Consider the following 17,978-nt stretch of genomic DNA (forward strand, 5'->3'; position numbering starts at 1 on the left):
ATCCTGAAATTTAGAATGGAGACATGTGGTTGGGTCCAGATGAAACTGACAATCTTGAATCCATAAGTCACTCTGAGCCTGTTTGTTAGTAGTGGCTTGTCCTTCTGTATCTGAGGAAACTAGCCTTCCTGTGCTTGAAAATTTTGTAATTACCCTATCTGGGGTAGATGCCTTGAAGCAGGATACTCATGTTCCTCAAGACCTATCAAAACCACGGACTGTGGTTTTGTAGATAAGTAGCTAGGGTAAAATCTCAGCATGCTCCAGCAGGCAAATAGACGCTATGACCTTGGAGGAATTGCTTATACACCAAAAGAATTGAAAGGCTCTGCTGATATATAATCAACAGGGACCTTGGAGATCCTCTTGGCCTCTTGGGAAATTCCTTACAACCAGTTGATGGAAAAAACTTGAGGCTGGTTTACAAATATATCCGCATGATATTTTCATACCTCCTGAAAGTAGACAGCTGTAGCATTGCAGTACTACATAAGGGTGACTGAAGGATAATGGTGAAGGAAAATTACCTTTAGTCGTAACTTCAAGTGGCACTTTGGTTGTTCACTTTACCTGGAGTAAGGGATGGCCAAAAATCAAGTACACTGTTCATGGGCAATATCTCACAGTTAGGCTAGATGTAGCAGACTTGGAAGATGAATGACAAAGAAGTCTAGAGAAGAGATATGTAGATGGATGTCTCAAAGGAGCTCAAGATGCAGAAGATACTTTTGGCCTGTGTGAATGTCCACTAATGGGTATCTACTGCAGAGGAGGCTCCTAATAATCATGTAGAGAAAATGATGTGCTTTTTGGATGTCCCAACCCACACCAGTGTTTCTTCATCGGGCTCATGAACCAAGTAGCCATGGTGGCAGAGATGGACACTATGTGAACGCAATAACATAGCCTTACTCTTATCAATGATACTGCTCAATGCCAATCTGCCAACAGCAGAGACCAACACTTAGTTCCTGCTATGCCACCGTTCTCTGGGGGAGCAACCTGATGAAAGGTTGATTGTACTGGACCACTACTATTATGGAAGATGCAGAGATCCATCCTCAGTGGAATAAACAAAGATTCTGTGTATATATTTGCTTTCTCTATTCGTAGGACTTCTGACAACACCACTATCCATGGACTCACAGAATACCTTATCCACCACTATGGCATTTCACACAGTATTGCTCCTGATCAATGTACTCATTTCGCTGCAAAGGAAGTAAAGCAGTAAGATTATCCTTGTTGAATTAACTGATCTTGTCACGTTCCCCATCACCCAGAAAAGGCTGGCCTAACTGAATGGAGAAATGGCTTTCTGAAGGTTCAGTGACAGTGCTAGATGGGAGACAATGCTCTAAAAGAAGGGAGTTCTGTCTTAAAGCATATAGTGTATGCTTTGAATTAGAGATCATTATATGGTGCTGTCTTACCATATCCAGAAGACATAGTTTGGGAATCAAGGATGGAAATGGTAATGGCTCCTCTCACTTCTATACCTAATAACTCACTTATAGGACATTTGCTTCCCATCTTGGCAGCTTGGAGTTCTCTGGTTTTGAGGTCTTTGATCCCAAGAGGGCAATGCTTCCACCAGGGGGCATAACAAAGTTTCTATTGAATTAGAAGATGAGACCACCACCTGGCAGTTTTGGCCTCCTTAAGCCACTAAGGCATCAGGAAGAAAAAGGGGTTACTCTACCGGCTGGAGTGATTGATCCTGATTACTGAGGAGAAATTGGGTTGTTGTTATACAATGAGGTAAAGAAGGACTATATCTGAAAAACTACAGAAACATACAAACAAAAAAAGATAGAACTATTGAAGAATCAGACCATTCATGAATGAAGATTTGCATCATTCCATGAGGTAAAGAACGCTGACCAACTGATTTTGGCTGATGGCAAGTGAAGTAAGAAATGGGTAGCAAAAGAAGGAAGACATAGATATCAACTATGACCTTTACCCAATTACAGAAGTGAGGACTGTAGAAGCTTTGCATATTTTCTCTTTGTTATACATATATGATTATTTGTATATGCTAACCAGTTTCTCCTTCTGTCTTCTTCTTCCAAGTATAATTTTATATATGAGTGGTTAGAGCTTAACTTTACAATTTAGTCTTTGGGTAATAGAATATTCAGTGAGACTGTGACTAAATTTGAGGAGTAATTAATATAGTCAGCAATGGGTACAATGACTGTTGAGACAATGACTGTTTCCTTTTGGTAGGTGAAACAATAGAATTGTTTTATGAAAATTGAAATTTGAACAGAGGCATGCATTTGGAAGCTGAGTAGCCAAAGAATGGACTGGGCCAGTTATCAATTTATTGCTGTTAGCTCCAAATATACCCATCATTGCCCTGCTGTGTGATATTGGAGCTGGACTCTTGTAAACATTTCTCCTTTACTAGCTGGCATGATGTTAAACTTTGTCAATAGATGGTGCTGAGGGACACTGCATGAAGAAGGAGCTTCTCTTCCAGACTAATGTGATTTCTCTCTTCTTGTTCCTGTGGTGTGTGTGCAGCCATAAGAGTGCAAGACACCTAGTGGTCCTTAGCCCCCAGCAAGTTTGGCTCCCACGCAGGCAGCAAGTTCCATTGGCATATGAGCTGGTTTCCAAGTGAACCTCTCAGGTACCCTATCAAGTAATTCCCCAGCCATTTCCACAGGTACATCAGCTGGTGGCTTCCCAGTGAGTTGCGTCAGTGTCCCAGCTGAGTGCAATAGGCAAGCACAAGATATAAAAGACATCCATATTTGATATGAAGAAATAAAACTGTCTTTATTTATAGATCACATGGTCATTTATGTAGAAAATACTAAGCAATCTACAAAAAATGTACTAGAACTAATAAAGTGAGTTAGTGAGGTTGCAGAATACAAGGTCAATATGTAAATAACAATTTTATTTGTATCTGCTAACAATAAACAATTAGCAATTGGAGTTTAAAAAGAAAACCATTTTGGAAACATTAAATATGAAATAGAGATACATTTGACCAAAAAATGTGCAGAGACAATCCTCTTTGGACCTATTCAACTCCTGTGTTTCTTAGTGAGTACACCAAGATGGTAAACCTCTAACCACTCTTTTATTTGTGCCATTTTCCCAGGGCTGATTATATAGCTGGTAACCTTGAAAGATGAGGTAACGTGTCCCCACTGGTTAAAGATAAAGCTTACTTACAGCTTACAAAAGTGATAGATACTCCAAGCTCAGTGTTCCTCACTTGCAGTTAAAAACTGCTACTTGTGCAGAATCCACATGGGTCCATGGCATCATTCCAATGGGATGTAGAGGCAAGAGAAACTGATGCAAACAAGCTGACGTTTATACTGCTTATTGCGTCGTGAGAAATGAAGGTCTTTTGTCTCTGACACGTGTCCTGTGTCTTCTGCTGGTATCTATGAAACTGTACTAAGCTAACTTAAGTTTTAAATAAGCTAAGGTCAAATTAAAGACCCAAAAAAGACCTGTACACTGAAACTACAAAACACTGCTGAGAGATATGAACAAAGACCTAAATAAATGGAGAGATATACCATGATCATGAAATGGAAGACTGAATGTTATTAAGATAATCATTCTCATTTATAGTATACTAAAATGAGATACAACTGTTTATCATTAGGATGGCTACAGATGAAAAAACTATACCAAGACTTGGTGAGATATAGAATAGTAATTCTAATGGGAGTGTGTAATGCCACAACCAATTTGGAAAATAGATTGGAGATTTCTTAAAATGGTAAAGAGTTAAACATACACCTACCATATAACTCAGCAATTATACTCTGAGATATTTATGCAAGAGATATGAGAGCATATATCCAAACAAAGTTTTGTACACAAATGTTCATACAAGCTTTATTTGTAATAGTCCCCAAATGAAACAACCCAAATACCATCAACAGGTGAATAGCTAAACAAATTGTGGTAAATCCATCCAACAGAGTACCACTTAGCAATAAAACTGAAGAACTATGAAAATAATTATGCTGACTGAAGAGGCCAAATGAAGTGGAATACATACTGTCTGATTCTATTCATATAATGACTTTAGAGAACTCTGGTTTCAGATCCAATATGTAAAGAGCTTGGAAGTTACAACTCCCATTCTTACAATAAGAAAAAAAGATGAGAAAACTGAAAACCAACAGCTTTTCATAGATGCTTCAGAGAATTGAAGTCACAGGGCAAGCCATTACCTGGAAATCTCGAGAGACAGACAAATACAGAGAATTACTGTCGAGGTCAACATAATGGGAGCAGAAGTTACTGGAACCAGTAGGAGCACTTCCACGGTAATTCTGATGAATTTCTGAGGGCTGAAAGTGGAGTGGCATGAGAGTTAAAAATTCTTGGGGGCCCAGTCTTAGGGATACTCCTACTTTCATGATATTTACCACCAGAAGCTCCACCAAATTCTTAGGGTGAAGAACTGAGAAAAGCCCTGCATGTTTCCAGCAAGGAGAGGAGAAAAGTAACCATTTGAAAATACATCCAGGGGAAATTAACTATTTTGAAATACACCCAGGGCATTCTCCATAGCAAAGGTGTGCCCTATGAGAGAACTTACTTTACCAGAGTCTTATCTGACCTGTAAAAAAGGGCAATTAGACCACTCCAGCACTCTGTAACCATTTTTCTCTCACATAAAGGGAGAAAAAGGGTAACAAATGCTTCTGGAAGTGACAATCCAAGGACTCAAACACTCTAAAACACTGAGATTTAATCATAAGGTTATAGAAATTTTCCCCTCCCCAACACCTTATTTTCCAAACTGGAAAGCAAAGACAAAAAATAATGAAAAATTTTTTAAAGATCAAAGTATTGAAGAACTATGGGACAATTTCAAAAAGCATAAGATATACATAATTGGAATACCAGAAAAAGAAGAAAGAACAATTATTTGAAGTAACAATGGCCTAGGATTTGCCGAAATTAATGACATATGCAATACCCACAGGTACAGGAAGCTCAGAGAACACCAAGCAGGATAAATACCAAAAATCCTACATGAAGCATATCTTATTTAAAATGCATAAAGCCAAAGAACAGCACCAGCATTCACCTGGATCTAATGGACATTTATGAAATACTTCATCTAACATCAGTAGAATAGCCATTCATCTCAAGATCACATTGACGTCCCCCAAGAGTGACCACATTCTGGGCCATAAAATAGACCTTAACAAATTAAAAAAAAAAAAATAGAAACTATAAAGTATGCTCTCAGACCACAATGGAATTAAACTAGAAATTGATAACATAAAATAGCTGGAACACCCAAAAATATCTGGAGATCAATAAGACATCTAAATAACACATGGTTCAAAGACGAAATCTCAAGAGAAATTTAAAAATATGTTTGAATGAAAATGAAAATACAGTTTGTCAAAATGTGAGATGCAACAAATGTGGCACTTAGAGGGAAATTTATAGCACTGAATGTGTATGTCAGAAGAAAGATCTAAAATTGATAATCTAACATTCTATTTTAGGAAACTAGAAGAGCAATTTTAATTTCTTGTTTAGAACCAAGTTTCTGGTTTATATCATATTCCTTCTTCCTGAAGAACTTCCTTTAACATTTTTTATATAATATATCTGCTGTCAATGAATTCCCTCTGTTTTTGTTGTATGCCTAGGTATGATTTTTCCTTCACTTCTGAAGGGTATAGAATTCCAGATGAATATGTGGGGTTTTTTTCACTCCATTTTCTTTATCCTTATAGATTTTTTGAGGAAAAGTTTGTTGTAACTCTTATTCTTCTGTAGTAACTTGTCTTTTTTTTCTCTGGCTGCCTTTAAGATTTTACCTTTGTCTTGGCTGTTCAGCAGTTTGAATATGATAGGCCTACTTGTGTGTTTGCTATTTTAGTATTAATCCTACTTGGTATTCTCTGAGTTTTTTGGATCTGTTGTTTTGTGTGTCTCTCATTTAGGAAAATTCTCAGCCATTATTTCTTTAGATATTTCTTCTGCCCCATTCTCTGTCTTCTATTTCTGGAGCTCCAATGATACGTATATTAGACCATTTGCTATTGCCCATCAGATCTTGAATGGTATATTCTGTTTATTTTTTTTCTCACTTTTTTTTTTTTGCATTTCAGCTTAGATAATTTCTGTTGACCTATTTTCCAGTTCATTGATTCTTCCCTTGTCTGTGTTTAGTCTGCTGATGAAATTGTCAGTGGAAATCTTCGTCTTTGTTATTGTGTTTTGATGTTTAGAATTTGCATTTGATTCTTATAATTTACATTTCTCTGCGGAAGATGCCTATCAGGTCTTAAATGTTGTCTACCTTTTCCATTATAATCTTTAACATATTTATCATAGTTATTTTAGTTCCATTGTATGATAATTTCAACATCTGTGGCATATCTGGGTCTGGTTTTGAAGATTGCTTTGTCTCTTCAGACTGTGTTTTTTTTTTCCTTTTTTTAAGCAACATTAATGAGAGATAATTCATATACTGTACAACTCACCTATTTAACATTTACAATTCAGTAGCTTTTAGAATACTCATGGAGTTGTACAACCATCACCACAATCAATTTTAGAATATTTTAATCACTCCAAAAAGAAAACCTGCACACCTTAGGCATCACCCTCCTAACCTGCAGCCTTCCTCAGCTTAGGCAACCACTAATCTACTTTCTGATTCTATAGATTTGCCTATTCTGGATATTTCATAATAAATAGAATCATACAATATGTATTTCTTTGTGACTGGCTTTTTTCTCTTAGCATAATCATTTCGAGCTTTATCCATACTGTAGCATGGATGCCAAATAACATTCATTGTATGGATATATCACATTTTTTTTTTTTTTTTTTTTTTTTGGTGAGGAAGATCAGCCCTGAGCTAACATCCATGCCAATCCTCCTCTTTTTGCTGAGGAAGACCAGCCCTGAGCTAACATCTATTCCCAATCCTCCTCCATTTTTTTTTTTTTTTCCCTTTTCTCCCCAAAGCCCCAGTAGATAGTTGTACATTGTAGTTGCACATCCCTCTAGTTGCTGTATGTGGGACGCTGCTTCAGCATGGCCGAACAAGTGGTGCGTCGGTGTGCGCCCAGGATCTGAACCTGGGCTGGATATGTCACATTTTCTTTATTCATTCATCAGTTGATGGACATTGGGTTGTTTCCAATTTTTGGAAATTATGGATAATGCTGCTATGAACATTTATGTACAAGTTTTTGTGAAGATATATGTTTCCATTTCTCTTGAAGTAAAACTGCTGGGTGATATGATAACTCTGTTTAAACATTGGAGGAACTGTCAAACTGTTTTCAAAAGTGGCTACACCATTTTATATTCCCACTAGCAGTGTATGAGGGTTCTAATTTCTTCACATCCTCACCAACACTTATTATCTAATGGGTGTGGGATTTATATTTCTCTGATGGATAATAATATTGAGCATCTTTTCATGTGCTTATTGGCCATTTGCATATCTTCTTTGGAGAAATATCTGTTCAGATACTTTGCCCATTTTTTAATTGAGTTGTGTGTCTTTTTATTATTGAGTTGTAAGTTCTTTATATAGTCTAGATAGAAGTCCTTCATCAGATATATGATTTGCAAATATTTCTCCCATTCTGCAGTTTATCTTTTCACTCTCTTGATAGTGTCTTTTAATGAACAAAAGTTTTTTGTTTTTTTGTGAGGAAGATCAGCCCTGAGCTAATATCCATGCTAATCCTCCTCTTTTTGCTGAGGAAGACCAGCTCTGAGCTAACCTCTATTGCCAATCCTCCTCCTTCCTCCTCCTTTTTTTTTTTTTTTCCCCAAAGCCCCAGTGGATAGTTGTATGTCATAGCTGCACATCCTTCTAGTTGCTGTATGTGGGACGCAGCCTCAGCATGGCCGGAGAAGCGGTGCGTCGGTGCACGCCCAGGATCCGAACCTGGGCCGCCAGTAGCAGAGCACACGCATTTAACTGCTAAGCCACGGGGCGGGCCCCAACAAAAGTTTTTAATTTTGATGATGTTGCGATTATCTGTTTTTTCTTTTGTTGCTTGTGCTTTTGCCGTGATATCTAAGAAACCATTGCCTAATCCATGGTCATGAATATTTATGCCCATGTTTTCTTCTAAGAGTTTTTTTTATGCGATATGTACTTATTTATTAAATAAGTACTTTTTATTTGTTTTTTATTTTAATTTTTTTTCTTTTTTTACTGGGGAAGATTCACCCTGAGCTCAGATCTGTTGCCAATCTTCCTCTCTCTCTCTCTTTTTTTTTTTCCTCCCCAAAGCCCCAGTACATAGTTGTATACTCTAGTTGCAAGTCCTTCTAGTTCTTTTATGTGAGCTGCCACCACAGCATGGCTACTGACAGACCAGTGGTGTGGTTCCACGCCCAGGGACTGAACCCAGGCCCCAAAGGTGAGCACACGAAACCTTAACCACTAGGCCTCAGGGCTGGCTCAAGAGGTTTATAGTTTTAGCTCTTACATTTAGGCCTCTGATCCATTGTGAATTAATTTTTTACGTGTTTTGTGGGGGGTGCGGGGTGAGCCATGGCTCAAATGCCAAGAACTCTTGCTGTTCTTAACAAGTTTTTTGGTTTTTTTAAATAAATGTTCCTTCATGTGCTGTATGTCTTCAGGAGAATTTCCTTAGACTTTAAATAGTTGGGTATTTTAAATAGTTTTCACCAGTTATACTTGTTTTATCAGGGAATGGATCCACAGTACGCCTCAAACTGCCATTCTGGAAGTGGAACTCCGATTCTGTTTTTATCTTGCTTTTCACATGTCCAGTAATATTTTTTTGAAAGCTTGGCAGGTTGTATGGCACAGTCGATAGTGAGATAAATATGTATATATATGTATTATGTGTGTGTGTGTGTGTGTGTGTGTGTGTATATATAAAAGAGTTGAGAGCACCTTTCCTCTGCTAGTCCTTCAGTGTGAGGGCGTGTGTTAATCTAGTCAAGAGTTGGTCTGAATTTGAATTTTGTTGTTGTTGAGGTTATCCTCAGCGCACCATAGGCTTGACGTTTTTGTAGTGTAGTGGTTCTCAACTGAGAGTGGTTTTGCCTGCTGGGGGACATTTGGACTGCCTGGGACATCTTTGATGATCACAACTGGGGGTATGCTACTAGCATAGACACCAGAGATACTGCTAAACATCCTATAACTCATAGGACAGCACCCTGCTCCCCACACAGGGAATTAGCCAGTACACAGTGTCCCTAAATTAAAGTTAAGAAACACTGCTCTAATGCTATCTTATAAAGTGGGGGCTAGTTTGCTAGAGCATTTTTCATTATATCTGCTCCCCTCTTGGCATTGGGTCTTCCCTCTGCACTGTCCCTCAGAGACAAACTTTCTTTTGTAATTCTCTTGGGCGTGTTCCGGTGCTAATTCTACTTGACACAGGTTAGCATGTTGGTGATTGGCAGGGGAGGGGAGCATTCTCTGATGTTCTGACTGTGTCTCAGCTGGCATAATCTTAGACAGGCACTGGGGACCTGAGTCTTGGGGGTGTGGCCTCCACAAGTGCTCATATCCCTCTTTCAGCTTTTGCGCCAAAAATCTTTGGGACAAAGATTTTTTTTAATAGATGTTATTTTTTAAAGAAGTTTTAAGTTCACAGGAAAATTGAGCATAAACCACAGAGACTTCCTGTGTATCCCCGCCTCCACACATGCACAGCCTCCCTAACTATCAACATCCTGTACCATGGTGGTATGTTTGTTGTGCTCAGTGAACCCACACTGACACATCATTATCACCCAAAATCCATAGTTTACATTGGGGTTCACTCTTGCTCTTGTACATTCTATGGGTTTGGACAAATGTATAATGACATGTATCCACCATTATAGTGTCATACAGAAGAGTTACACTGCTCTAAAAATTCTAAATTCTAAACTATGTGCTCTGTACATATTCCTGCTTCTATCTCACGAGAAAAGTTCCTTCCTTCCTTTCTTGCTTGCTTTTTTTAACCTTTTGTCTTCCTCAGCTATAAAGGGTTTCCACCTTTGTAGTGCCCTAATAAGGCAATGCCCTAATATGACAATGTTGTGGCTCTTCTCAATGCAGATTAAAGCTTTTGTTATAGGGGAGTAGGTTGGTAGTGTTTGCCAGCAGCTATTTTCTGCTCCGCTAGCCAATAGCAGGATGAGATTCTCCCCAGTCTTCTCTGTAAGCACCCAGTAGGGTTTATTTAAAAGCAAGTTGGTACAAATCCCCTCTGTTTGGGACCTGCAGAGTCTTCATACTAGCCACACTTGCCTGTAGCAATTCATTAGAAAATTTTAGCTGAATAGTCTTAGATACTTAAATGCCGTTCAGCATCATCCACTGTAGGTTAGCATATGCTTGGCTCCATTTTCTCTCTAAAGGCACTTGTTGTTCCCCAGAAAGACAAGTTGATTGGTTGTTTACCTGAGACCTCAATTCTCTCATTGGTTCAAGAAAAGTCATTAATTTGAAGTTTGTCTAGCCTTTTGTTTGTAGAAAGGTGGGCAGAATGCTCTTTCCAATTCTCTACACTTCCAAGATGAAAATGGAAGGCTTATTACTTTTTTACATTGTAATAATTCTTTGACAACTCATGTTGAACTGAAATCTTCCTAGAGCATCTAACTCCTGGCCTTAGTTCCAAGTCCTGGGGTGACACATTACAGCCCTACCCTTATGACATCATTTTATCTTAATTACCTCCTAATAGGCTCTTTCTCCAAATACAGTCATATCAGGGATTAGGGATTCAATATATGAATTTGAGGGGGCACAAATCAGTCCATAATAAGAAACTCTGCCATAGAGAGATTCAGAGTTGCCTCAATTTCTTCATTGATAAAATGAAGGAAATCATAGCACTTACTGCAGTAGGTTATTGTGGAGGTTAAGTGAGTTAATAAGCCCAAAGCAATTAGAATAGTGCTCAGGACAAAGTAAGTGCTGGGTATTATTATTTTGCTGCTATTATCATTTTTGTTATTTAGCTGTTGTGTTATTTGAATAAACTGGCATGTCTTAATTTTCAAGCACTTACTCCGTACTTCATGTGTAATTAAATTAAACAGAACTTAGAGGACTTGGCTGAGCAAACATGAAGAGAAGTCCGTGGAGCCGTCTATGCAGAATCTCTGGCGGGTCCTTTAGCAATCCTGCAGACAGGGGCCCTCCGCTGACAGCTTGTGTCTGTATTTTCACACCAATGCAACACTAGCTATTGTCTCCTCTTGGAGACCTGATAGCACTAAGGTCACGGGGATGTATCTCCCCTCCTCCCCCACTCTCTTGCTCATGGATTGGGTTGTCTTTCTTTTGGGGCATATGACGTGAACTGGCTCGCAGACCCTGGGCTCATTTGAGCTTCTTACAAGTCCCTCCTTGGGAGGGTCATCCAGAATAGAAATTAAAAATCCATCTTCATTTTTGTGGATAAAGAAGGACCCAGTGGCAAAGGTATTTAAGGTGAGGGCAAAATATCCTAGTGCCAAGGATAAATAAAAATGTCTCTCTCTAAATTAAGACTCAAGTCATTGCACACAAGATTCATACAAAGCATTTTCACAACCAAGGATAGGAGAGGGGAACCTTTTCATTCATACAGTTTCTGGCATATGGATTGTAACGTGTACCCTCAGAAAGAATTACAACTAAACAAAGGGATGAGTAAATTAAATCAAAATTACAATCCTTTAAATGTGTATTAGTACAATAGATACATTCCTATCAGTTACATCATTTTGATTTCTAGTTTTATGTATCAGAATATTTCCGCTTTGGTCCCATTTTGCTTCTGAAATGTTTTATTGTGTGTTGATTGCAATTGAAGGCAGGTTTTTAACAAGTAAGTTCTAAGTTTTTTGCTCCTGTCAAGAGTTAATGCACTTAGTGCGCTAATCGAGTTCTTTATGGAATTGAACACAGAGCTAGGCAGCGAACTCTTTTTCAAAGTGAAGGATATTTTTGTAATATAACTCCCTTTGTGTGAGTGAGTTACTTGTGTAAGTACCTCTCAATTCATGGAGAGTAAACTGCCTACCTTAATGAAGTGAATGAGCCTATGGATCTTGCTACAGCTGTAATAAACGTAAACTATTCATTAGGGCCTTGGTATTTTGATGGACCATCTTACTTAAGGCTGTTCAGCATCAAACACTCTGAAAATAGTAAGCTCTACACTACAATATTTGCATTACATGAAAATCCCAACAACTGACCACAGTGTACAATGGAATGCAAATTTTACCTGTGGCCAGCAGATGGTAGTGTTCAACCCAATTCAACTCAACTCAATAAAATTGATATTTGGTTGGCTGAGTTTTTACTGAGCACCTACCTAAAGCACTGTGCTGGTGTTAGGGACGCAGCAGTAAACAAAAATAGAACTACTTATCACCCCCATAGAGTTTATTTGTTCTTGTATTATGCTTAAGATGAGAAGGCCTGTGAATAATCTCTTAAAATGATAGGATGTGGTCCTGTTGTCATATTGGTGGAGGGGGGAGGTAGTGGGAAGGATGTCATGCAAGAACCAAGACCAATAACACAAAACAGAGATTTAAAAGATCATTAGAGTCACAGAGACACATGGTAGTGGTTCACTGACAGTAAAAATCTGTTTCAAAGATCATAGGGAAGCAAATGATTTTAGGGTCATCACTCAGACTATTGTCTTATGTCTAGGACTGTGGGACCACAATCCTGTATCTGTAACCCTTAGGGCCAGATGTGTTTAGTACTCAGTATTTGGGGGATTTTTCAAAAGTAACAATATACATATACTGTACTTTACCTAACGTTCCCAGTGGAACCTGGGGAGGCCTGTAATGAAACACATTCATACTTAATGCAATGAAATATCTGAGAGCTCACGCTGTAGTTTATATACATCCCCATGCCAATCAGGTCTGCTTTGCCAAACGCAAAAGTTTTCAGAGATTTTGGATGTTGGAATGGCAGATAAGTATTGTGGATCTGTAATATATCATTCCATGACAAAAAAGAACCTGCCCTAAAATCTCCAAAAAACCATTTTAGTTTTCTGGAACATGGATTCCTGGTCTGTAGAAACTGTGCGAGTTTGATTTCTATATCTGTTACGAATTTGTTCAGCATCATTGGGTGCTGGGCATTGTCATTCTTGTATTTTTTTAACCTAAAGTGAATCAGAATTAATTTTGTTTTGAGACTATTTAAATAGTTTCATTAGATATTTTGAGCTAATGAAGACAATTGCAATATCAAGATTGGAAGTTATGACCTTAGAAAAAAGAATGTTTTGCTCATTATCACTCACAAATTAAATTTGACTTGAGATTTCTGCTAAGTTTCAGTGTATTTACCAATAAAAAACACAGTTAACTAAATAAAATACATTGGATCAAAATAGGCAAAAACTTCCATTGTTTTTGATGATCCAGGCTTTGGTTTTCAAGTTTTATTTAACTTGTAAAAAATAAGGGGAAAATTACCACACTGTCTTGGAATGCTAATGATCTCAGTATACTCTAGATTTTAAACGATTGATTTATAAAACTTTTTTTAATTAAAAAATTTGTTAAAAACATTTTTGCCACAATTTCTCTAAGTGACAAGAGACTCTAATAGGGAGTTATTTCCAGGACGTCAGAAGGATCTCCAACCGAAATTATGACAGTAGAAATAATCAGGATGAGCAGAAAAAAGCCCGAGTTGACTAAAGAATTCAAAGAGCTTTCAGAACGGAAAAACAAAACCAAACCCATGTTCTGTGAAAGATGACGTGAGTGGAGCCATATTAAAATAGAGCCGGAGCGGCCAGTTCAGAGGAATTGCCTTGCGCATCTTGTTTTCTTTATCTTCCAAACTGGGCCAAACCGCCAACATTCTAAGAAATTGGTAAGGACAAGACTATCCTGTTTGTAAGGACTGATAAAACTGGACTTTGCTGATGACCGAATGCTAACCAGTCAATGAAGTACAAGTCTAGCCTTTTGCCTGATGACCGAATCTCAAGCCAATCTATGAAGTACAAACCTAGCCTGGCCTCTCTAGCACCAATGGACTCTTTCTTCCTACAACTCGCCTCATCCTCCCTTTTTCCCATAAAAACTCTAAGCCCCTTTCCTGTAATGGACACACGTTTTAGGTTTCCACCTGAGTCTGTGTCCCCCGAATTACAATTCTAATTTCCCCAATAAATATTTGCTGTTTAAATTGTAGTGATTTTTCCTCAGTCGGCAGTTCTTAGCCGGGCACACTGTGCCTTCTCATATCTGATCTCACAAAGTGTCTGTGTTTGTTTGCTTCACTGTTTAGTCTTTATTTTGTTCTCAAAAGTGTTTGAAGGAGTGTGTCCCCAGGCCCTGGTATCCTTGAGCTCCACTGTCGTGTTCACTAGGAGATGTGGACATGCCCACCCAGGTTGTCACCCTCATCCTTCCTCGTAGTGGTCTGGGCTGCTCTGTCCTGAGGGGCCACCCCACACTGAGTGATGATTGGGACCTGGGAACCCCAGGTGCAACCCCACCCCAAAGGAAAGTCCTAGTAAAAAAAAGTATTTGAAGTAGGTTACATAAACACATACAAAATAACAGGTTAAAAAGGTATGTGTGAGAGAGGAAGTCAGGGGCACACAGGAAGGAACTAAGGGAGCAGGGAAGAAGTGGGGCAGGCAGAGGGGAGCAGGAAGCTGGGACATCACCTTTTGTACATTTGCCTCTGAGATTTCCAGGTACCAATGTGAAGAGAGAAGCACTCGCAGTGCCATGAGAATGTAAGCTCATATTATTCACTGTCGCTGTTCTAGAACACAATGCTCCGTCTTAGAACAGGTAAGTGTTAAATATTTGTCAAATGAATCAAGATTTATAGTGTCTCTGAGATTAAAAATAACAGTAGTGTTCTGTGGGAACGCAACTTCTTTTTAGCATTCAGAAATTTCCTCCTGGTCTTCATGAGGGGACACTGTAGGTGTAGGGACCAACATGCTCAGTCACAGCTTGAAGAATAAGGGGACAAAGTTTATATGGGACTTTCATTCATTATTAAATTAATTTGTTCATTGAACAAGTAATTCTTGACCTAATTTCTTCCAAGACACAGGGACTTAAAAACTGTCTAGAAGAGCAAGAGTGTAATTAAACAAATATGGGAAAGTGTTACAGGTTGTGTAATACAGTCTCCTGGGAGAGTGCTTCTGGTAACTCAACACCTAGACGAGCATGAAGCACATAGTAGGGACTTAGTAAATATTTGTCGAATGGATTAATGAAGAGTTCATTGGAGAGGTGGAACAGAAGGGCCTTCTAATCAGAGGTGAGCAGAACAGGCCAAGATTTGGGAAACTGCTGATGGCCTAGGAGGGAGGATGTATATATGGGTGTGGGGAGGGCTGGGGACACTTGGTGAGAAGTTAGTCTGTTGAAATAAACCTGAGTCAGATCTGGAATGCTAGGAGTTTTATTTTAGTTTTGTTTTTTTAATTTTTCTTCAAGAATGATCTCCAGCTAAAGGCAGGATAGAGGAGAAGCCTAATGTGTATGATGCACCAACTCATTTGACACACCTCATCTTACCTAATACTCCCAATCATCCTCTGCAGCATTGATCCCATTTTCCATATAAAAAAACTGAGACTCTGAAGGTTGAACAATTTGCCCAAGATCACTTGTCTATGAAAGGAAACTCCCATTCTTCTTAATTCAATGAAATCCTCATTCTAAAAGATTGGCAATGAGGGAGAACATGGAGAACGGAGCTGGTACCTGCAGTTCCTAGTCTTGTCATCATATCCTGGAGGTTCACTCCCAAGTCTCCACTCAGCCACCTTGACTCCTCATGTAGCCTTGAGGGCACAGAGAACAGGTTGAAAGTTGTAACAAAGCTATGGGGTAACATTTAGGATATAAACATAAAAACATAAGCCATAAATTATTGTCGATGGCCTTTGGCAGTGAGAACTCATGCAGATCTCTCTTCGCTTACCTCTGGCCTGCTTCCTGTGACCAGAACATCTTTAACTCCTACCACCAAGAAGATTTTTAGATGCTAAAATTCCTGCCCAAGAGAGCGGACGCCCACAGAGAAACTGGTTGTTTCATATTCTCCCTCCTGAAGACTTAGTTTTATTCAAAGTATTTAATGTGCTTCGGGTGGTGTCTGCCACATGGTAGATGCTCATGAATATTAGCTGTTATTATTCACCTTGGCTTCCATTTTTGACAGTCAAGCTCTCCCACAAGGTTGAACATGAGACACCATGCTTTATGCTCATGGCCTTACAGATTCAGTGTGATAATCCTATCAACATAAAAATGGATTCAATATTCACATAAGGGATAGGGCCAGGCAGTAACAACGCAGTCGTTTTATTATAGGATTATTATGAGTTGAGGTTGATGCTCAGGTATGTTTGTCTCTCGTCGTTTCCTGGGCTTTCACTAGAAAAGAGGGTGAAAGGAAAAAGACAACCTATGTCCAAGTTTGTAAGGAGATCATGAGAACACAGCAGCCGTTTAACAATCTTTCTGGTGCATAGACAATTTTTTGGCTCCTGAGAGAAGATGGGGAAGAGATTCTAAATACCTATTAGAAATATTTTAATATGGAAAATTAGAGGAGTTTAAAATGACAGGCAAGTGATCAATTTTTGGAAGAAAAAAGACACTTTTTGACCCCTGGATGGTAAGTTCCATTTCATTTCTCAATAAGAGTCTAATACGGATTTTTTAAAAAATGATTTGTGAGCATCTGCAGAGGAAGCACACACCCTGCTAAAATCCATCTCTCCAAGCTCACAACGAACAGGCTGGGCGGGCCCAGGTCCATGTCTTCTGGGCTGGACTGCCAATTGGATAGCTCAGGAGGTCATGCATTTGTATCTCAGCCATGAATCCTAATACAAATTCATTTTTATCTTAGTTCAGTGCCTGTTGTGTTTCAAGCACTATGATAAGCACTGGGGCTAACCGAGCTAAAGGAGTTCAGTTTTATGATGTCAAAATTATTTTATGGTGTTTGTCTCAAATAGATGCACACAAATGGTTGGAAATTGATTAGTTACATTAATAACTGATTTAATAAATATACATTTCTATGACGTTGCTTATACATTTTTGAATAAACCAAAAATGATGAGAAAATATTATTAGTTGATGGACCTGTTCAAAAAGATGATTTTTTTTGTGACAAAGACCAAAATTGAGATGAATTGTAAAAATGAAGAAGTCCTACACTCTTTTCTACTTATTTTAAAAATGTAGTTGTTTGTATGTGTGTATATTTGTGAATGTGTGTGTGATAAAGATTTAGTATTAATGCATAGATCTTTACCATAAACCATTGAGATATAAATAAAATAAATAAAACCTTCCTGAAAAGATTCCTCCTCCTCTCCAAACAACGACGTTGTCACCGACAACCACTGCTGCACAACCACAAACACACTAATCCTGGGGGAGGGGGTGTGGGTGAGCAGGAGAGTGTGTCTAGGGTGGCCAGAAGCTTGTTATTACAACCTCTATGTTCTTCGTTCTAATGAATCATTTTTTCCTACTACCTCATGAACTCATGTAGATCGGGGCCTGTATATTGTAACCTTAATATCTTATAAATGCCTGGACCCTCACAAGTTCTCAATATGCACTTCTTAAAGGTGTATTTCCCACCTTCCTAAAAAAAACCTTAATTTGATCGGATATTGCATTGATTATAGAATAGCATCTGTGTTCATTTCCTGTTGCTGCTATAACAAATTAACACAAATTTAGTGGCTTAAAACAACACAAATTTACTATCCTACAGTTCCAGAGGTCAGAAATCCCAAAATGAAGGTGTTAGTAGGGCTGTGTTCCTTTCTAAAGGTTCTCAGAGAGAATCTGTTCTTTCTTCTTCCAGCCTCTAGAAACTACCCACATTCCTTGACTTGTGGCCTCTTTCCTCCATCTTCAAACCAGCAACTCTTCAACCCTTTTTCTGAGTCACATTTGTTTCTCTGACCATTCTG

General features: G+C 38.6%; 1 protein-coding gene across 3 annotated transcripts in view; it reads left to right on the forward strand.

Moving 5' to 3' along the window:
• Positions 1 to 17,978, forward strand: part of TMEM182 (transmembrane protein 182) — a 76,791-nt gene that overhangs the window by 1,485 nt on the left and 57,328 nt on the right. The window contains exon 2 of one of the 3 annotated variants that reach the window (XM_087426306.1): positions 14,698 to 14,805. The gene's annotated coding sequence lies outside the window, so the exon portion shown is untranslated. The other 2 variants (XM_087426307.1, XM_087426305.1) reach the window with 2 other exon arrangements.

The sequence above is a fragment of the Ceratotherium simum genome, chromosome 40 (genome assembly GCF_057802395.1).
Source record: "Ceratotherium simum simum isolate JZ-2026a chromosome 40, ASM5780239v1, whole genome shotgun sequence".
NCBI lineage: Eukaryota > Metazoa > Chordata > Mammalia > Perissodactyla > Rhinocerotidae > Ceratotherium > Ceratotherium simum.